Source organism: Musa acuminata, chromosome BXJ1-11, assembly GCF_036884655.1.
Source record: "Musa acuminata AAA Group cultivar baxijiao chromosome BXJ1-11, Cavendish_Baxijiao_AAA, whole genome shotgun sequence".
NCBI classification, from domain to species: Eukaryota; Viridiplantae; Streptophyta; class Magnoliopsida; order Zingiberales; family Musaceae; genus Musa; species Musa acuminata.
In genome coordinates this window covers 13805799-13812825 of record NC_088337.1, presented here as the reverse complement: position 1 = coordinate 13812825, position 7027 = coordinate 13805799, and the positions used below count along the sequence as shown (strand labels likewise).

At 41.0% G+C, this 7027-nt stretch overlaps 1 non-coding gene across 1 annotated transcript; it reads right to left on the bottom strand.

The window, feature by feature from the left end:
- Positions 1 to 1656: 1656 nt before the first annotated feature.
- Positions 1657 to 1727, bottom strand: TRNAG-GCC (transfer RNA glycine (anticodon GCC)). Its single transcript has one exon. It is a non-coding gene; the product is annotated as a tRNA-Gly (tRNA).
- Between the last annotated feature and the right edge of the window lie 5300 nt (positions 1728 to 7027).

Genomic DNA, 7027 nt, shown 5'->3' with positions numbered 1-7027 from the left:
TCCAACATTCCGTAAGCGGATCAATCAGTAAACTCATTCTCCAATGCGCACCTGTACTGTATCCCTAGTGTCCCTACACGAGCAGCTATGAGACCAGCTGCATCCATCATATGGACGGGTATACAGCACACCAGTCTATCCGGTTATCACGATGTCCCTCTCGAGTCACCTATGACCGGGATTATTTAGGATATGTGTTTAAAGGTGAATCAATCTCATTATCGGGATCTCATCACGATCTGATTCCCATTGCACAAATCCAAGGACATCACAATATATATATACACAAATGCAATAGTTATAAAGTGATAAACGCCAAAATATAATAAGCAAAAAGATTCTGTATCAAGTCACATATGTCATCACTCTTGAGTTTTTTGAGTTATTGTGGACGGATCCAATGATATTAGAAGAGATGAAGTTCCTGACTTATGTTTCTCCTGTCCACTAGTACCAACGGAAACCTCTGTTGTGGAAGGCTCCGACATTATAGGAAGAGATATAGTTTTGGATTTGTCTTTCTGTCCGCGGTGCTGTCCTTGCGAGTCGGAATGCTCAATAGTCTTCGCCACCATCGGTGCTACTGCCATTAGAGAAGACTCGCTTTGTTGCTGAGGTGCTTGACGTGGTCGATAGACTTTTGTGATTTGTTTTGGAGTTTGCTGACAAGCTCCATTTGCATGACCAAAAGATAAGCAATGCTGACATCGTTGTGGCTTCCAAGAATATGAGACATGTACCTTCCGAGTGTTCCCGTCAAGATCACGATAGAAAACCTCATTTGGAAGATCTTCGTCGGAAGAAACCAGTACACATGCTCGTGCAAATGCTAATCTCGTCTGAGCAGCTGTTGCTTTGTCGATGTAGAGTGGCTGTCCCAGAGTGCTGCATAACTTTGCAATAAAATGTCGACTCCAAAGATGTAGAGGAAGACCTTGAAAGGATACCCATAATGGAATAGACTGTAGGCTATCTAACTCCAAACGGACATCAGGAGACCAGCGTCGTAGAATCATTGGATGGCCGCGAATAGTCCAGAATCCTTCGAGGACCCATTGTAAATCTTCTTCAGAGTATAGCTTGCAAACAAAGAATCCGTTCTCCAGCATATGAAGATCAAATGACGATATTCCCCATCGAGTTTTGATAAATGATGATAGTGGGAAATAAGATGTTTTGAGACCTACCACATAGCCAACAATCACCATAGACCATGTCTCAATAAGCTCTGCTGAATCAGCAGTCTCGTATACAGCAATCTTCTTATCAGCCTGAACTTCTGGAGTAAAGAATTCCAAGCTTAGATCCGGACTTCCAACCGGAGGCTAGTCCAAGGCCTAGGGTCACTGGAAATGAGGGCAGGCTGCCGCGATCTAGAGCGCGACCTACTTCGATGCTGTTTCGTCGCTACAGTGTCGTCGTCGCTACAGTACCGCCCGTGGGAGAAAGCCGATGCTGCAGGAGTCAGCCGCCCGTGGGAGAAAGCCGATGCTGCAGGAGTCAGATCGCCCTAGGGAGATCTGGCCGCCGCTACAGTGTCGTCGCCGCTACAGTGGTCGCCCTAGATCTGGTCGCCGCTACAGTGTCGTCGCCGCTACAGTGGTCGCCCTAGATCTGGCCGCCGCTCAAAATACTGTAAAACATGATAATTACGCGTGCACCAGCCGGGAATCGAACCCGGGTCTGCACCGTGGCAGGGTACTATTCTACCACTAGACCACTGGTGCTGTTTTGGAGTGCATGCCCCAACAAACAAATCTAGCCAGCAAGGATATTCTTCCTCAACAAACTCAGGCCACAACAAACATCGTCAACAAGGATATTCTATCTCAACAAACTCATGCCCCAACAAACCTCTCTAGCCAGGCTACTCCAACAAGTACTATCCAGGATATTGTGCTGCAACAATCTTATCGTGCATCAACAAACCCTGCCAATCAAGACCACATGATTCAAGGTATTTTAAAGTTTAAAAATCTGCAAGCTGTAGATGAAGTGGATAAATATAGGAATAAAGCCATAAAAGGTAAGGATATTGTGCGGGAGGAAAATACAAAACCAAAGGATAAGAAAAAGGATGGTACAGCCCAACCAAAGTCATAAGATGAATACCTTACCACCTTTTCATTTCTTTATTACTGATGAAGATAACATGTTGGAATGTTTGCGGACTTAATAAGCCGGAGAAATGTCGGGAGCTCAACAGAATAATCAAGTCTGCCGCATGTGATATTGTTATTTTAGTAGAAACGAAAATTAAGCAATCGCGCATTCAAGCTCAAAAGAATTTAATATGGCCGGACGCAGAACTGTTTACCAATGACTCAAATGAAACTTTTGGTAGAATATGGGTCTTATGGCATCCTAACTCTATTAATGCTTGGTTTATTTCTGCTACTGATCAATTCATTCATCTTAAGGTAGAGGACAAAAAGAATGGCTGTCAATTCAATTTCACTGGTATATATGCTTCAAATAGTATGCAAGAAAGAAATACTCTTTGGTTTGACCTGACTAATATTGCAAATGGCTGTCTCAATGTACCTTGGATTGTTCTTGGAGACTTTAATACTGTTCGGTACACAAATGAAAAAGAGGGGGGTAGACAACTTTCAGAAAGCCAGCTTCAAAGTTTTAATGATTACATTGACACTGCAGCTTTGTTTGATATGAAATCTGTGGGTAATTGGCTCTCCTGGAGTAATCAAGGTGCAGCTAACAGAAAAATAATGGCCCGACTTGATAGGTGTTTGATTAATCATGAATGGTTAACAGTTTACCCAGATTCACTTCTTGAGTATGGTGCTCCTTTGTTTTCTGACCATTCTTTAATGTATATACACGCAGACAAAGCGACACCAAGAGGCAAGAAACCGTTTAGATTCTTTAACATGTGGAGTACTCATCCTCAATTTCTTGATGTTATCAGATCTGCTTGGAATGTTAACGTGCATGGATCCCCCCCTTACATCTTATGTCAAAAGCTCAAAGCCTGTAAAGCAGCACTAAAGGAGTGGAATAAAAATACCTTTGGCAATATTACCACCACAGTTCAATTTTGCAGGAAGGAACTAATGTCATTGCAACATGAGCTGCAACTTCAGCCAAATGATGAGAATATTATCTACAAAGAGACAGAAGCTAGAAATAACTTCATGCAAGCCTTAAAACAGGAGGAAAGCTTTGCAAAACAGAAGTCTCGACAGCATTGGCTTACACTAGGAGATTCCAATACTAAATTTTTCTATGCTTCAATTGCTACTCGAAGGGCTGTTAACCGTATCAGCAAATGCAGAGACAAAGATGATAATCTTATTGAGAATTTAGATGAGGTTAAAGCACACACAGAGCAATTTTTTTATTCATTACTCAATCAAGCTGGGAAAACTAATAACATTCATGTGGAGCCGACTAGAAAACTTGATTCGGAAGCTATTTCAATCCTCAATGCCCCAATTACAGACGATGAAATTGTATGTGTTGTCTTTAAGTCACCAAAGCACAAAAGCCCAGGTCCAGATGGATTTCCAGCTGAATTTTACCAAACTGCTTGGTCTATTATTGGAAATGATGTGATCAAGGCTTGCCAACATTTTTTCTCTTCAGGTCAAATTCTTAGAGAGATGAATTGTACTTTTATTTCTTTAATCCCGAAGAATGCAAGGGCAGATTCACTAGAGAACTATCGACCCATATCATTATGCAACTTTATTTACAAGATCATCTCCAAAGTATTGGCAAATAGAATGCAAAAGGTAATACACAAGATCATTAGCCCAAATCAAGCTGCTTTCATCAAAGGGAGAAGTATACATCATAACATTTTGCTTGCTAATGACTTGGTCAAAGATTTACATTCAAAAGCAAGAGGGACAAAAATATGTTTTAAAGCTGATTTACGGAAAGCCTTTGATTCAGTTAATAGGAAATTTATCTATAAGATGCTCCTCGATATGAACTTCCCACAGCAATGGGTTAATTGGATTCAATCTTGCCTGGAAACTCCAAAGTTTTCGATACTCTTTAATGGCTCACCTATTGGTTTTTTTGGGAGCACGAATGGCATCCGACAAGGTGATCCACTCTCTCCGTATCTCTTTACTATTGCGATGGAAGGACTTAGCTGTATGTTGGAACATGCAGTCTTAAATGGCAGCATTAAGGTACCCAATGCTGGCTCTATTCATATATCACATATAACATTTGCAGATGATTTACTTATCTTCCTCCTAAATGATCCAACTTCAGTAAAAAACCTGGCTACTATTATGCATGACTTTGGTATGGTTTCTGGACTTCAGTTAAATCATGCGAAAAGTAAAGTATATATGAGCCCTTACGTTGAGGATAAGGTCTTTATTGCACAAACTTTGGGGGTTAGTGAAGGAAGCCTGCCTGTTCCTTATTTGGGTCTCCCGCTCATATCCACAGGCATTCACAAAACCCACTGTCAGCCTATCCTGCAAAAAATAAAGAATAGAATTTCTTCTTGGAAAAATAGGCTTCTATCAAAAGCAGGACGACTCGAACTCATTCGTTCTGTATTGCACTCCTACTCTATATATTGGTGTAATGCATTTCTTTTGCCTGCTGGACTTCTCCAAGATATTGAACGGTTATTAATGAACTTCTTCTGGAATGGCACAAATGATAAGGCAATGCATATGGTAAATTGGGATAGCATTTGCAAACCGAAAGATGAAGGGGGGCTAAACTTGAGAAATACTAGAGATTGGAATCAAGCAAGCCTGGTACAACAATTGTGGGATCTTTTGCAAAACAAATGTTCCTTATGGTCACAATGGGTTTCTGCTAGGTATCTTTCAAAGGAATCAATCTGGGAAATTTCAACAAGAACATACCACTCTGCAGCTTGGAAAGGAATTTTAAAGGCAAGGAATTGGCTAATCAAACACATTTCGTATGCAATCTCTTCTGGAACTAGTACTAATATGTGGTACGATCCTTGGGTGAATGGGAAGAGTATATTTCAATTATATGGCGACAGAATACGAAAAGATCTTGGGGCTCCCAAAGATTGGAAGGTTTCCGAGTTCATTGCTAACGGTACTTGGTGTCTCCCTAATTCTATTTCTCCCGAAATGTTATCACTTTGGCCGACTATCATAGCTATTCCAATCAGGAACAACTCTTCAGATACACTTATTTGGCCTCATGACAATGGCAAATTTAGTGCCACATCCGCATGGAATCAAATTAGGCAAAGAAATAACAAGTGGGTCCCAAGCAGTTGGACATGGGATCGACCGGGATCACAAAGACACTCCTTATGTACATGGCAGGCCCTTCTCGATAAACTACCTACAATAGACAATATGAAAAGAAGAGGTATGTATCATGTTAACCGATGCTCCCTTTGTTTGCAACAAGAAGAAACTGTTGACCACCTCTATTTTGCTTGTGATTATACAAAATGGATATGGAAGGAGATTCTCCAGCGATTTGAACTCAATAGACTGCCACAACCAAACTTGCACCAAGAACTAGGCGACCTTATGCAATGTTTCTCAAGAAAAGGGCCTCTTACACAACTGGCAAAGGTTACTTTCAGATGCGCTATTTGGTGGATGTGGAAGGAGAGATGTAATAGAATCTTTGAATGTCAACACACAAACAATGCTCAGCTCTTGAAAGAGATTATTAGAGACTCAAGATCCTGTATGGAGCATGATCTCAAAACCGAGCACTTCACCCGAAGAGAAAAAGATATTTTTATCAAATTTAATTTTGCTATTAGCTAAAGATCTTGGGAATGATGCCAAATAATGTACCCACAGGTAGTTATAGTCTACAGCATGTGTAGTCATAACTATCGCATTCGCACTCTATGAGTTACTTGGCTTTGTCTATGACTTGTATAGATAAAGCTAGTTGTAGAAACTTTACACATAATCAATTTACTTTTACTTACCAAAAAAAAAAAACATATGTCATCACTCACGTGATTGGCTTGTTGAGCACCTATGAATAGCAATCTCCCACTTGACCTAAAGCCAATCACTTATGTGTCTGATCCCCATCAGACCCCTGTGACGCTCAAAGACAAAATGAGACAACGGCATTGTTAGTGGATCTGCAATGTTATCTTCGTATGGAACTCTTTCCACTGATATATCTTCTCGGATTACGATCTCTCTAATTAGTTGGAACCTCCACAGAACACTTCTGTTGAGACCCGGGTTCCCTTATTTGAGTAATCGCCCCGTTGTTGTCGCAATATAAGGAGATCAGCTCCTCGCTAACTGACACAACTCCCAAATCTGTGATGAACTTCTTCACCCAGACTCACTCTTTTGCTGCATCTGATGCTGCAATGTACTCCGCCTCTGTGGTCGAGTCAGTAGTGGTATCTTGCTTGGAACTCTTCCAGCACACTGCTCCTCCATTCAAGGTGTACACATATCCTGAATTTGACTTGCTATCATTGACATCGGACTGAAAACTTGAGTCAGTGTAGCCTTCAACCTTTAGGCTATTACCTCCATATACTAGTAAAAGATCCTTAGTCCTTCTCAAGTACTTAAGGATACACTTTACTACTTTCCAGTACTCCAAGCATGGATTCGCCTAATACCTGCTTGTGACACTCAGAGCATGCGCTATATTAGGCCTAGTACATAGCATGGCATACATGATAGACCCTATTGCTGAGGCATAAGGTATCATATCCATGTTCGCCCTTTCTTTTGGAGTCTTTGGGGATATACTCGTAGAAAGCGATATCCTATGTCTCATCATTATGAGACCTCATTTGAAATTTTCCATGCCAAAACTTTTGACAATGGTTTCTATGTACCTGGACTGGTACAAGCCAAGCATCCTCTTGGATCTATCTCTATAGATTCTAATCCCCAAGATATAGGATGCTTCCCCTAAGTTCTTCATGGAGAAGTGTCTAGATAACCAAGCCTTTACTGTGGATAGCATTCATACGTCGTTCCCAATGATGAGGATGTCATCTACATATAACACCAAAAAGGTGATAGCGCTCCCACTTACCTTCCTG